Here is a 15,337-nt window from a genome sequence, read left to right as displayed (position 1 = left end):
TACGGGCATTTAATTTTTAAAGGGGTTGGTCACTTTATAGTAAAATAGTTCACTTATGTGTACTCACTGTATATACTGACAGCAGCTCCCTGTGTACTCACTGTATATACTGACAGCAGCTCCCTGTACTCACTGTATATACTGACAGCAGCTCCCTGTGTACTCACTGTATATACTGACAGCAGCTCCCTGTACTCACTGTATATACAGCAGCTCCCTGTGTACTCACTGTATATACAGCAGCTCCCTGTGTACTCACTGTATATACTGACAGCAGCTCCCTGTACTCACTGTATATACAGCAGCTCCCTGTGTACTCACTGTATATACAGCAGCTCCCTGTGTACTCACTGTATATACTGACAGCAGCTTCTTGTGTACTCACTGTATATACTGACAGCAGCTCCCTGTGTACTCATTGTATATACTGACAGCAGCTTCTTGTGTACTCACTGTATATACTGACAGCAGCTCCCTGTACTCACTGTATATACTGACAGCAGCTCCCTGTGTACTCACTGTATATACTGACAGCAGCTCCCTGTACTCACTGTATATACAGCAGCTCCCTGTGTACTCACTGTATATACAGCAGCTCCCTGTGTACTCACTGTATATACTGACAGCAGCTCCCTGTACTCACTGTATATACAGCAGCTCCCTGTGTACTCACTGTATATACAGCAGCTCCCTGTGTACTCACTGTATATACTGACAGCAGCTTCTTGTGTACTCACTGTATATACTGACAGCAGCTCCCTGTGTACTCATTGTATATACTGACAGCAGCTTCTTGTGTACTCACTGTATATACTGAGAGCAGCTCCCTGTGTACTCACTGTATATACTGACAGCAGCTTCTTGTATACTCACGGTATATACTGACAGCATCTCCCTGTACTCACTGTATATACTGACAGCAGCTCCCTGTGTACTCACTGTATATACTGACAGAAGCTTCTTGTGTACTCACTGTATATACTGACAGCAGCTCCCTGTGTAGTCACTGTATATACTGACAGCAGCTCCCTGTGTACCCACTGTATATACTGACAGCAGCTCCCTGTGTACTCATTCTCAATGTATATACTGACAACAGCTTCCTGTTTACTCACTGAATATACTTACAACAGCCTCCTGTACTCACTGTATATACCAGGGGGACTCAACTGGCAGACCGCGGTCCAGACCGCGGATGCCAGCTGTCCGCACCCCTGGTCAGACCTAACCGCCCCGGATCCGGTCCGTCCCGGGGCGGGTTAGGAGGTCCTGCTCCCCACTGCACTGCCTCCCGCCCTATAGGCGTACTGTCCTTAGGTTGCAGTACGCCTGTGGGGCTGGGGGCAGTGTCGGCCCGGCCCCTGGATGATACGCGCTCTCTGGGGAAGTCCCGGGAACTCCCCAGCAGAGCGCGCACCACAGACCTCAGTGTACGCCGCCGGCCTGAACTTCCGGGAAGTTGAGGCCGGCAGCATACACTGAGGTCACTGGTGCGCGCTCTGCTGGGGAATCCCCGGGATGTCCCCAGAGAGCGCGTATTAGCCGGGGGCCGGGCCGACAGGAGAAGAGGACAGCCGCAGCGGGGAACGAGGTACCTAATACCTAATACGAGGTACCTTTTGTACCTAATATCAAAGGGCTGGTGAGAGAGAAAAAATGCCAGTTTTCCCGCTAATAAGCAGCAATTCTGTATATAAATAGTTGAACGTTTGTGAAAAGTAACAAAACACGTTTCCTACAGTTGTTCAGCTCGGACCTTCACCTGACAATAGACCCCGGGAAGTGGACCTTCACTAAAAGTTGTTGAGTACCCCTGCTCTAGGCCTTGGGTCTCCAAACTGCGGCCCTCCTGCTGTTGCAAAACCGCAACTTCCATCATGCCTGGACAGCTAAAGCTTTGGATTTGGCTGTCCAGGCATGATGGGAAATGTAGTTTTGCAACAGCTGGAGGGCCCTAGTTTGGAGACCCATGCTCTAGGCCGCAGTTTGGCACAGGGCTGCAAGTTTAAAAGTTGTTTTTTAGGACAATAACTGCATTACCTGCCGAACTGACCCCAGGACAGCTCTTGGATTAAAAGCAGCTAAACGAAGGTACAAGCGTTTTTTTTTTTTGGGGGGGGGGGGGGGCAGATTGTGGGTACAGAGTCGCTTTAAGATCCAGCTCTGATAATACTTGTCACACTTTCACTGCCTTACCCAATTCATTTTTTATAACTATAGGTGTCACCACCTTGAAGAAGACAATCTATTAAACCAGCCCAGGGCACAGGTTCACTTTAAAGGCTCCAGGCATGAACACTGGCTACCATGAGTGCAAAGTGTACTAAGTGTAAGTTCAAGTAGCAGTAAAACACAAACATGTGCAGTGTCCAAGTACATGGTCCTGTTATACTGAAACGGTTGGTTGTCACCACAGTTTTGTTACTTTGTATTACTGACATTGCACTGCCTTGTTTTATGTGTGATGTTGCTTTGTAATATGGTGTTATGCTGCCATGTCCTGTCTAATGTTTACCAAGCTCAGTATAAGAAAGATACCAACACACATTGCTGCAGATGGTGTCAGTTTGCAGCAGAAGAACCAGCATTCAGACTTTATGGGAATAGTAAATTTACTTCTAACGCACAGAAAAGATCATGTACAATATAATCAAAATGGTGTATAACAGGAGAGTAATTGACATGATATCCAGATAGTGACACGTACATTATGCAGGAGAAACGCTATGACTATTAACACTTACCACATGGAGCAATAAAGTTTATTTTGCACAGTTTTAGTGAAAGGTATCTATGTGCACCAGTTTGGAGCGTGAATCCATGCAGCACATGTGTAGAACAGCATAACAGAATTTTTTTAAAAAAGTGGGTGGGACTTCACAACAAAGGGAATGAACCATCAAGTGGCGTAAACTATAGTAGAAATATACTCTAGCTAGGAGCTGTAATAAATTTTTAGGACTGTCACTTTGACAGACAAAGAAGTGCTGGATTTATGAATAAATGTGAAAATATGTGTTGGGGACCCATACCCAGGTTGGTTGGTATCTCTATTGCTGGGATAGGAGTTTAATATTTGTGAAAATAGACATTAGGAATAGACCTTACTTACCATTAGAGATGAGCACAACTAAAGCATGCTCGTATCTGTTTTTCATGGCTGTATCCATATTTACCCAGATTCCCACTCCTCTTCAGCCTCTGGTAATCAAATGGCGAACAGTCAGACTCTAACATGCTCGAGTTGCGCTTATCTCTACTTACCACTCAACTTTACATGTTAAGCTATACATACATGTTTCTGTATATAGTGGTTTAGGGAGCCACCACCTATTTTATGAATATGTGGTTCCCATTTTATAGGTGACGTGATTGAACACACATATATTGTTGCCTGTATTTATACAGAAGGGTTTCCAGTCATTTAAAGAGCGCCAACAGGAAAGAACCTCGATCTCAAGATGAAGTGAAATTATTCTCCTCTGACAGGTTTTACTTTTCTTCCACCAGCTGAAATAAGGTAAAATGATGACATCAGTTGCATATAACATTGGCAAGAACATGTTTACCCATGTAGATGGTAATGTGTTTGCGTCTTTATTTTAAAGGGGTTATCCAGCGCTACAAAAAACATGGCCACTTTTCCCCCTACTGTTGTCTCCAGTTCAGGTGCGGTTTGCAATTAAGCTCCATTTACTTCAATGGAAGTGAGTTTCAAAACCCCACCCGAACTGGAGACAACAGTAGGGGGAAAGTGGCCATATTTTTGTAGCGCTGGATAACCCCTTTAACGTCAAAGACTAAGGGCCCTATTACACAAAGCGATAATCAGCAAAATCGGCCCAATTCGGCTGATTATCACTCTGTGTAACAGAGACAACGATCAGCTGATGAAACGATTATTGGCTGATCGTTTCTTTGGGCCCTGACCTAAAATCATCGGCGGCCGACCACGTATCGCGTAATAGTGGTGTAATAGTGTAATAGTGATGCGAGGCCAACAGCTGACGATTCAACAGTTTACTTTACCTGTCCACTGTTTCATTCTCATTTTGACCACTGTCTGTAGTGGTCTAAGGGTTGCATAAAAGATCCAGCAATCCTTAGTGAGGCCCTACCTACCTGATGCTCAAGCAATGTAAAGGCTCTGTAAGCAAGTGCCGATCTAAGAGATCAGTACTCATTTACTATGGAGCATTGGTTTATGGAATATCTAGAAATCTTATCTAGGTCAGGATTTCTTTGCCATGGGTGACTTGTGTCCCATTTGCAAATAAACACACACATAGCTTCCAGCTGCAGCAAATAGAACTCCTACACAGCTCCCATACTGTATCTGTGGTGTCTTCAATAGTAAGTGTAGTCACTGGAAAAACATCTTTTATTCCGGCACGGGAGGCAGAGAGAGAGACGTGAGATAGTCATGTGGGCGGTGTCCGGGCTGTGACTAATCACGGCTCTCTGCCTGTCTGTGTGCTCTGCCAGGATGATTGACTGGCAGAGAGACACGTTAGTTGCCTCTTTGCATGTCAATCATAGCTGTAGAGCACACTGACAGGCAGAGCCATGACTAGTCGCAGCCCAGACACCACAAACACGACTAGTTCACAGCTCTCCCCCTGCCTCGTGTGCAGGAAAATAAAAAAAGATGTTTTTCGAGTAGCTACATTTACTGATGAAGACACCACAGATTTAGTATGGGAGTTGTGTTGGAGATCTATTTGTTACAGCTTGGAGCTATAGCAGCGTGATCATGCTAAATGGTTGCCTTCAAGCGGGCTGGAAGAAGGTTCAAGGGAAATATACTGGAAGGCCAAAGGGGGGGGGGGGGGGCAAAAATCATTATGGGCAGGGGGTAGGGCGACAATAAAAAAGACACTAAGCTTTCCTGTCCCCGCGTTGTGCCACATGACTGGGTTCCCATATCCCGCCAGGTGTCATCTTCTGGGTTCCGGATATGTCACGACTCGGCTGAAACTCGGCGTCACAAGTGTGTGGAATTTATCCAGCTCAGGCAATCAGTAATGGCAGAGGTGCCCCGACCCAGTCACTGACTGACTAAGCAGGGAATCAGTCAGGCGGGTTGTGATGTAGCCGTAGAAGAGCTAAGAAGACAGGCGGCTGGGGTCCGCGAGGGGTCTGTGGCGCTGTGCAGGTGAATATGATCTCTTTTTTAAGCTCCCCCACCTCCGGCCAGAAATAATTTTTTTGCCCCTCCCCCCCCCAGACTTCACCTCTAAAGTGTCACTGTCTTTATAACGTTCATAATTTAAATTAACAGTAGATAAAGCACATTCTTGCCTTTCACCCCTCGAGAAAGGCGTGTTGCCGAAACGCACGTTGGGGCATACCGCATGGGCGTAGTGTGAACCAGCACTTTAGGTAATGCTTTACCAGTAGGGAATATTGTTATTTTTTTTAGATTGTCGACACATGTCGTTTTCATATTGCATATAGTCCAACTGGTTATGTAGAATACAGTGGTCCCTCAACATACAATAATAATTGGTTCCAGGACGACCATTGTGTGTTGAAACCATTGAGACCAAAACTCTATGGAAAACTGGAAATTGGTTCTAAATCCCCCAAAATGAGAAAAAATGAAACATTAAAGGAAAATAAGCAACTAACTAATATGGATAAAGCAAACCCTTACATACAACTGTGAGAAAGAGCTACAAGAGATTCTAAATTTCTTTCTGTGTAGAGGACTGGAGCGTTTTCAGGGTTCTGTACAGATCACACAGGGTCCCAGAAAAATAAAATGAAGCCGCTCTCACCTGGTGCCCAAAGGAGCGACTCATCCTGGCCCAGGTACAGAACATGTAGTATCACACCGTACTGTAGGAAGGAGATACCAACCAGCCAACCAGTGCAGATACTTCACTAATACTGGGATTTTACCAGTAAAATAGCCACTCTCATTGGTCGATCAGCTATTTTTTTTTTTACATGTTTCGCAGATCTGGACTTTCTGTAGCACTGTATGTTGAGTCTGGTCTCAAGTTACAATGGTCCAGAAAGTATTATTGTATGTTGAAAATATTGTATCTTAAGGCCATTGTAAATTGAGGGATCACTGTATTTGGATTACTGTTGTTAGGCACCTTATTATAACCATCTATATATAGACTTTATGTCATTTCTGTCCCATAACCACATTATACGTTTTGTTCTTTTGGCCATGTGTCTGCAAGCAGCTGTTCTGATCCATCCATTGTTTTTACAATATGGTATTTTTGCTCATGATTAATAAAGATTCATTTTATTACATATCTTTTGGGTAGAGCATTTTGTTTTTGTTGGTGGTCTATATTGTTTTGCTGTAGTATAACCCTGTTTAGTCTCCCTGTAATTGTATCATATGCACTGGCTTTATCTATGTTGGAGGGGTTATTGGTTTAGCTATTACATATTAGTTGTGTAACTGTAACATGTAGTTGTGTAACATGTAGTGATTTACATGTACTAAAAACAATTTTTATATCCTCACTCGTGTATCTAATTTATTGTGCCCTACCTTAAAAACTAACCTAGTAATAAGGGTGGAAAACTTTAAAAATACAGTAAGACCGTACTGCAGCACATTATTCATGGTTCTTTAGACTTTTCTTTTGTGGATTTCTGTTATTTGAAGTTTCACTTGGACTCTTCCCCTGTATGTTCATGAATGATTAACCTGCCTGTCATAGTCATTTATTAATTAACTTAGCTTCAGATGATCTAACATTTCTTTACTTACCTAATTTTTCTATGTGTATATGTATGCAGAAAATAGACACACTTTGGAAAATTATGTGAGAATTTTGCATTAAAATTCATCTGTGTAGCAGTCCTAAAGTGGTATTCCACTCAAACATAACTTTTGGTTTATTGCTGCCCATGGTGAGACTAACAATTCATTCCATACTTGTTATTATCTATTCAGTCTCCTTCCCCCAGTTCTGAGCTGCTGCTTTCTGCTGAAGACACAAAAATCTGTGTGTGAGCCTCTCTCTTCGTCTTTCACTCCTCCTCCCTCCCTCTCTTCTGGGACAGCTAATGTAAACAACTCACTGCATTACAAAGAAGCTACAATGCTGCAGATAAAGCCAGTCAAGCACTTGTTTACATCAGCCGTCTCAGAAGGGAAGGGGGAGGAGGGGGGCAGAGGGAACAGCTCACACATACTTTTTTGTGTCTTCAGCAGAAAGCAGCAGCTCAGAACTGGGGATAGAAGACTGAATAGATAATAAGTATGGAATGAATTGTTCGTCTAAACATGGGCAGCAACATGAAGGAAACAAAAATACAGTTCAGGTGGGGGGAACATGATAAAGAACACATATTTAACGTTCCCAGTGCCAGCACTTTGCACATCCTACTCCAGGGCTCCCAGCTCTTCAACGTCACAGCCCAGTTGATGAATACTCCACTCAGCCAGTCAATGACTGCGGTGGGACACCGCTGCAGTCACTGGTTGGCTGATGGGGCATCCATCAGCCAGGTCAGGCATTTCCCCCCAAGTTGTGACGTTATCAGAACCCAGGGGAAAATGCCTTCTGTTGCGGGTCCCAAACCTTTTGCGGGCACATGACAATTCGCAGGTAAGTAGTTGTGTAGCTGTTGCTTATTATGTTCCCCCCCCTGCCAGCTGTCGATTTTTTTTTTTTAAATGCCGAACTTCTCCTTTAGGCTGGGTTCACACTACGTATATTTCAGTCAGTATTGTGGTCCTCATATTGCAACCAAAACCAGGAGTGGATTGAAAACACAGAAAGGCTCTGTTTCCACAATGTTGTAATTGAGTGGATGGCCGCCATTTAATGGCAAATATTTGCTGTTATTTTAAAACAACGGCTGTTATATTGAAATAATGGCCGTTATTTACTGTTATATGGCGGCCATCCACTCAATTTCAACATTGTGTGAACAGATCCTTTCTGTGTTTTTAATCCACTCCTGGTTTTGGTTGCAATATGAGGATCGCAATACTGACTGAAATATACGTAGTGTGAACCCAGCCTTAGGCTATGTTCACACTATGTATATGTCCGGCCGCATATTTTCGCGGCCGGACATATACGTGTTAAACTCCGGCCGGGGTTTTACGTAAGTTGCGGCCGGCTACGTACGGTCCGCGAACTTACGCCGTAGTCTACTTACGCTTCCCGAGCGCCCTACGTAGCGATCTGACAGCGGTCTTTTACTTGGAAATCTTCGGCTAGCCCGGACACCCCACAGAACCTTTTGGATCGGCAAAGAAAAGTGCAAAAATGAAGAAATCATCACTACGTACGGGACCGCATGTAACGCTACGGGTGTAAGTTACGGCATTTTCGTCCTCAATCAATGGTCTGGTAAATTTTTTACGGCGCCGCGTACGATCCTGGCGTAGTGTGAACTGTGCAGCCGTAGATCGTATACTTTCCATTGTACGCAAACTACGTAAATCTCCGGCCGATTATTCAAGGAACGCGCTACAACCAAAAACTTACATAGTGTGAACATAGCCTTAAGAAGGGTTTACATATGTTTTTCAATTCAGCACAGCTGCCATCAGAGGCCACATCAAAAGGCAACTATGACAAAGGGTCCATAGGCCCAGCACCCTACCTATAGTATTTTTCCCCTAATACCATAGGTTTGGTAAAAATGAAGTTTACTAACTCGGACTACGGAGTGAGCGTGTAATCTGTAGTCTGAAGTATTGATGAGCTGCTGCTTCATCTCCCTGTTTATTGATGGATAAACCTTCAAAGTAAAAAATTACCAGATAAAACATCTTAGGTTACTGGAAAGAATGCATTGCTTCCTGCAGGACATACAGCAGCTGATAAGTACTGGAAGACTTACCTTTTTAATCCTCAATCTTTATCCAGGTTTGATACAAATGTGGGTATTCTGCGCTCATTACTGTTGAATAGATGGTCGTCCTAAAACAAATAGGGGATGACAATAAATGGGTAATATTTAAAGGGAACTCCGGATAAGAAAAACTTGTTTTCTATTAAAAGTACATCAAAGGGAATCTGTCAGCACCTTTTCAGCTTCTGAGGTGCTGACATTGTGAGGAAGGTGTGTGTGTGTTCGTGTGTGTATTACCTTTCTTTTTCTGGTAGCTGCTGTAATTTTTCCATAATCTGTTCTGTAACTTGCGGCACAAGTGCCAAACAGGAGTCTTGGTGCTGCGTTCGTGATGCACTTCGTCCCGCCTCCAACTATCTCCTCCTCCCAGCTTCACCTGAATATTCATTGGGGGCTGGCTGCGGCCTTCCTGGCGACGTTATCTGACGGCAAAGGCCCCATGCACACTTGTCAGTTCGCACATACGCCCCGCTCTGTGCAGTACGTGCGCTCCCGACGAACAATTTGCACATGCGCCGTAAAGCATCAGAGCGGCGCAGGCGCACTGTGTGCATCAACTCTGGCCCTCAGCGCTACCACGTCTGCGAATTGTTCGTCGGGAGCGTGCGCGCCGCACAGAGCCAGGCCGCATACGTGAACTGACAAGTGTGTGCGAGGTCTTTGCAGTCAGATGACGTCGCCAGGAAGGCCCCAATGAATATTCAGGTGAAGCTGGGAGGAGGGGGTAGTTGGAGGAGGGACGAAGTGCGGCACCAAGACTCCTCTTTGACACTTGTGCCGCAAGTTACAGAACAGATTATGGAAAAAGTACAGCAGCTACCAGAAAAAGAAAGGTAACACACACACACCTTCCTCACAATGTCAACACCTCAGAAGACGAAAAGGTGCTGACAGATTCCATTTAAAAGTTATATAGATGTGTCTATACAATGTATTACCGTATCTGTGCAGTTCTGCCAATGGTCATTGGGCCAAATGTGCCAAGTATTGTTATATGTACAAAATAACAGCCACCATATAAAGACCAATATTCTTCCAAAGCAGTGACCATAAAACACAGGTGTCAAACACCAGCCTTCCAGCTGTTACATCACTACAAATCCCATCATGCCTGGACAGATAAACCATGATGGGAATTGTATTTTTGCAACACCTGGAAGGATGGAGTGTGACACCCCTGATACAGAGGTAGATCCCAGCTGTATAAAGGTTCTGCAGACCTTATAAGTGATTATAGTGCAGTTACATCCTGTGACTCACAGTAGGCGTCTTCTCTGCAGGAAGAGACGTCCACTTTTCCTTTTCTTCTCCATCTGGCTCCGGCCATCATGAAGGCTTCTCTGGCCATGACTCCTCCTCTCCACGGGATCTGTCAGACAGACATTTTAGGCTTCATGCTCCAGCAACATCCTCATCAATACATCCCTCCATATAGAATAGCCTCCTGCTTCACACCTTTCCATATAGAATAGCCCCCCTGCATCCCCCCATATATAGAATAGCCCCCCGTGCACCCCCCCCATATAGAATGGCCCCCCTGCTGTGCATCCCCCCATAAAGAATAGCCCCCACGTGCATCCCCCCATATAGAATAGCCCCCCTGCTGTGCATCCCCCCAATATAGAATAGCCTCCCCCTGCATCCCCCCCATATAGAATAGCCCCCTGTGCATTCCACCCCATATAGAATAGCCCCCCGTGCATTCCCCCCCATATAGAATAGCCCCCGTGCATTCCCCCCATATAGAATAGCCCCCCCTGCATCCCCCTCCTATATAGAAAAGCCCCCTGCATCCCCCCAATATAGAATAGCCCCCCTGCATCCCCCCAATATAGAATTGCCCCCCGTGCATTCCCCCCCATATAGAATAGCCCCCCTGCTGTGCATCCCCCCAATATAAAATAGCCCCCTGCATCCCTCCAATATAGAATAGCCCCCCTTGCATCCCCCCAATATAGAATAGCCTCCCCTGCATCCCCCCAATATAGAATAGCCCCCCGTGCATTCCCCCCCATATAGAATAGCCCCCCTGCTGTGCATCCCCCAATATAAAATAGCCCCCCTGCATCCCTCCAATATAGAATAGCCCCCTTGCATCCCCCCAATATAGAATAGCCTCCCCTGCATCCCCCAATATAGAATAGCCCCCTGCATCCCCCAATATAGAAAAGCCCCCTGCATCCCCCTAATATAGAATAGCCCCCCCTGCGTCCCCCCAATATAGAATAGCCCCCCCCTGCATCCCCCAATATAGAATAGCCCCCCTGCATCCCCCAATATAGAATAGCCTCCCCTGCAGTGCATCCCCCCAATATAGAATAGCCTCCCTCTGCATCGCCCCAATATAGAATAGCCTCCCCCTGCATCGCCCCAATATAGAATAGCCTCCCCCTGCATCTCCCCAATATAGAATAGCCCCCCTGCATCCCCCAATATAGAATAGCCCCCCTGCATCCCCCAATATAGAATAGCCCCCCCTGCATCCCCCAATATAGAATAGCCCCCCCCTGCATCCCCCCAATATAGAATAGCCCCCCCTGCATCCCCCCAATATAGAATAGCCCCCCTGCTGTGCATCCCCCCAATTTAGAATAGCCCCCCTGCATCCCCCAATATAGAATAGCCTCCCCCTGCATCCCCCCAATATAGAATAGCCTCCCCCTGCATCCCCCCAATATAGAATAGCCCCCCCTGCATCCCCCCAATATAGAATAGCCCCCCCCCTGCATCCCCCAATATAGAATAGCCTCCCCTGCTGTGAATCCCCCCAATATAGAATAGCCCCCCTGCATCCCCCCAATATAGAATAGCCCCCCCTGCATCCCCCCAATATAGAATAGCCCCCCTGCTTCCCCCCAATATAGAATAGCCTCCCCTGCTGTGCATCCCCCAATATAGAATAGCCCCCTGCATCCCCCCAATATAGAATAGCCCCCCCCTGCATCCCCCAATATAGAATAGCCCCCCTGCATCCCCCCAATATAGAATAGCCCCCCCTGCATCCCCCAATATAGAATAGCCTCCCCTGCTGTGCATCCCCCCAATATAGAATAGCCCCCCCTGCATCCCCCCAATATAGAATAGCCCCCCCCTGCATCCCCCCAATATAGAATAGCCTCCCCTGCTGTGCATCCCCCCAATATAGAATAGCCCCCCTGCATCCCCCCAATATAGAATAGCCCCCCTGCATCCCCCCCAATATAGAATAGCCTCCCCCTGCATCCCCCCAATGTAGAATAGCCCCTGCTGTGCATCCACATAAATCCCCCCCATGGCCACATGTGAAGGGGTAATAAAAAAAACCACACACATTCTCACCTGACAACTCGCTCCTGGCAGCTTCTTCCTCCCAGATCTTCGGTCACTGCACCTGCCTCCTGCTGCAGCGCGGCGGCGTCTCTCTCCTGCCAGGTCCTCAGTGGCGTGTCACGGAAGTGACGTCAGCCACTGGGGGCCTGGCAGAGGTTCCTGCAGACGTGCCTGCGCGCGGCACGTCTGCGACCCCGGGCCGGCCCTGACACCTTCCGGCTACGAAGACCGGACGGCCACAGGAGTGACTGGCAGGGCCAGGGGCCAATGGCTCCCTGGTTCTGTCAGTCAGAGCACGGCCGCTGCAGACTGTGAGCGTTCATCTTGAACGCTCACAGTTAAAGGGCCAGGTCACCGACCCTCTGCAGAGGCTGAATGAATAGCGCAGCAGCCGGCTGCGCTATTCTTGCAGCCACTGCTGAGGGTCGGTGCACATGGGGGCCAGGACCGGCGGCCCCCGGACTGGTAATCCTGGCAGCCCAGCAGGCATTTGCCAGATTACCAATCCGGGCCTGATAGCCGGGGGACCTCTGTTACACACTATGCTGGATAGCCGGGGGACCTCTGTTACACACTATGCTGGATAGCCGGGAGATCTCTGTTACACACTATGCTGGATAGCCGGGGGACCTCTGTTACACACTATGCTGGATAGCCGGGAGACCTCTGTTACACACTATGCTGGATAGCCGGGGGACTTCTGTTACACACTATGCTGGATAGCCGGGGGACCTCTGTTACACACTATGCTGGATAGCCGGGAGACTTCTGTTACACACTATGCTGGATAGCCGGGTGACCTCTGTTACACACTATGCTGGATAGCCGGGTCACCTCTGTTACACACTATGCTGGATAGCCGGGGGACCTCTGTTACACACTATGCTGGATAGCCGGGTGACCTCTGTTACACACTATGCTGGATAGCCGGGGGACCTCTGTTACACACTATGCTGGATAGCCGGGAGATCTCTGTTACACACTATGCTGGATAGCCGGGTGACCTCTGTTACACACTATGCTGGATAGCCGGGAGACCTCTGTTACACACTATGCTGGATAGCCGGGTGACCTCTGTTACACACTATGCTGGATAGCCGGGTGACCTCTGTTACACACTATACTGGATAGCCGGGGGACCTCTGTTACACACTATGCTGGATAGCCGGGTCACCTCTGTTACACACTATGCTGGATAGCCGGGGGACCTCTGTTACACACTATGCTGGATAGCCGGGTGACCTCTGTTACACACTATGCTGGATAGCCGGGTGACCTCTGTTACACACTATGCTGGATAGCCGGGTGACCTCTGTTACACACTATGCTGGATAGCCGGGGGACCTCTGTTACACACTATGCTGGATAGCCGGGAGACCTCTGTTACACACTATGCTGGATAGCCGGGAGACCCCTGTTACACACTATGCTGGATGACCTCTGTTACACACTATGCTGGATAGCCGGGTTACCTCTGTTACACACTATGCTGGATAGCCGGGGGACCTCTGTTACACACTATGCTGGATAGCCGGGAGACCTCTGTTACACACTATACTGGATAGCCGGGAGATCTCTGTTACACACTATGCTGGATAGCCGGGAGACCTCTGTTACACACTATGCTGGATAGCCGGGGGACCTCTGTTACACACTATGCTGGATAGCCGGGGGACCTCTGTTACACACTATGCTGGATAGCCGGGGGACCTCTGTTACACACTATGCTGGATAGCCGGGGGACCTCTGTTACACACTATGCTGGATAGCCGGGAGACTTCTAACTGGCAGTGAGTTAACTTACTAACCATGGTCGGCGCCGGGGGCGGGGCTTGTCACCAGGGGGCGGGGCTTGTCGGGACACTCGGGAACGGCCGGAGGGGAAGGTAATCCTCTGTCAGTGGCCCCCAGCCTTTCAGCATCCCCCAACCCTATTACCTACATCAGTAGTGGTGCTCCCTGGCCTCCAGCAGATCTGCCAAGTGCAGATGCAGCCGCCTCATCCCAGGGAGACGCTTGTCGGCTGGAGGCTTTTGCAGCCGTACTGTTTTGTCAGCTCCCCCACAGACAGAGCCCGCAGTACATGTACTGCACGGTGACTGGAGCCCACAGGAAGCTGCTGCAGCCTCCTCCTCCTTCCCGACAACCACCAGGGCCGCACTGCAGCAGCGGGACAGGGGAGCTGAGGCCCAGTGCACAGACATGTGCGTCATCAGCTCCTCCACTGCTGCCCTCCACTCCCGCACCTCTCCCGGCCGGCTCCCGCGTACCCCCTCAACCTGCGCCGCGTACCGTACGCTGAGAAACCCTGGTCTAGAGTCCTGTAGCTGGTAATACACATTATCCCAGGTGGTCTAGAGTCCTGTAGCTGGTAATACACATTTTCCCTGGTTGTCTAGATTCCTGTAGCTGGTAATACACATTATCCTTAGTGGTCTAGAGTCCTGTAGCTGGTAATACACATTATCCCTGGTGGTCTAGAGTCCTGTAGCTGGTAATACACATTATCCCTGGTGGTCTAGAGTCCTGTAGCTGGTAATACACATTATCCCTGGTGGTCTAGAGTCCTGTAGCTGGTAATACACATTATCCCTGGTGGTCTAGAGTCCTGTAGCTGGTAATACACATTATCCCTGGTGGTCTAGAGTCCTGTAGCTGGTAATACACATTATCTGTGGTGGTCTAGAGTCCTGTAGCTGGTAATACACATTATCCCAGGTGGTCTAGAGTCCTGTAGCTGGTAATACACATTATCCCTGGTGGTCTAGATTCCTGTAGCTGGTAATACACATTATCCCAGGTGGTCTAGAGTCCTGTAGCTGGTAATACACATTATCCCTGGTGGTCTAGATTCCTGTAGCTGGTAATACACATTATCCCTGGTGGTCTAGAGTCCTGTAGCTGGTAATACACATTATCCTTAGTGGTCTAGAGTGCTATTGCTGGTAATGTCCACTATCACTGGTGTTCTAGATTCCCTGTAGCTGGTAATACACATTATCCCAGGTGGTCTAGAGTCCTGTAGCTGGTAATACACATTATCCCTGGTGGTCTAGAGTCCTGTAGCTGGTAATACACATTATCCCTGGTGGTCTAGAGTCCTGTAGCTGGTAATACACATTATCCCAGGTGGTCTAGAGTCCTGTAGCTGGTAATACACATTATCCCTGGTGGTCTAGAT

General features: G+C 47.8%; 1 long non-coding RNA gene across 2 annotated transcripts; it reads right to left on the bottom strand.

The window, feature by feature from the left end:
* Positions 1-3,050: 3,050 nt before the first annotated feature.
* Positions 3,051-14,291, bottom strand: LOC138774983 (uncharacterized). Of its 2 annotated transcripts, XR_011360449.1 has the most exons (4): positions 14,099-14,291; positions 10,108-10,216; positions 8,836-8,915; positions 3,051-3,510 (listed from the first exon to the last, which is right to left on the bottom strand). It is a non-coding gene; the product is annotated as an uncharacterized lncRNA (long non-coding RNA). The 2 variants fall into 2 exon arrangements; XR_011360450.1 differs by lacking the exon at positions 10,108-10,216.
* Between the last annotated feature and the right edge of the window lie 1,046 nt (positions 14,292-15,337).

This window comes from Dendropsophus ebraccatus, unplaced genomic scaffold, assembly GCF_027789765.1.
Source record: "Dendropsophus ebraccatus isolate aDenEbr1 unplaced genomic scaffold, aDenEbr1.pat pat_scaffold_1203_ctg1, whole genome shotgun sequence".
Taxonomy (NCBI): domain Eukaryota; kingdom Metazoa; phylum Chordata; class Amphibia; order Anura; family Hylidae; genus Dendropsophus; species Dendropsophus ebraccatus.
This window is presented reverse-complemented; position numbering and strand designations above follow the sequence as displayed.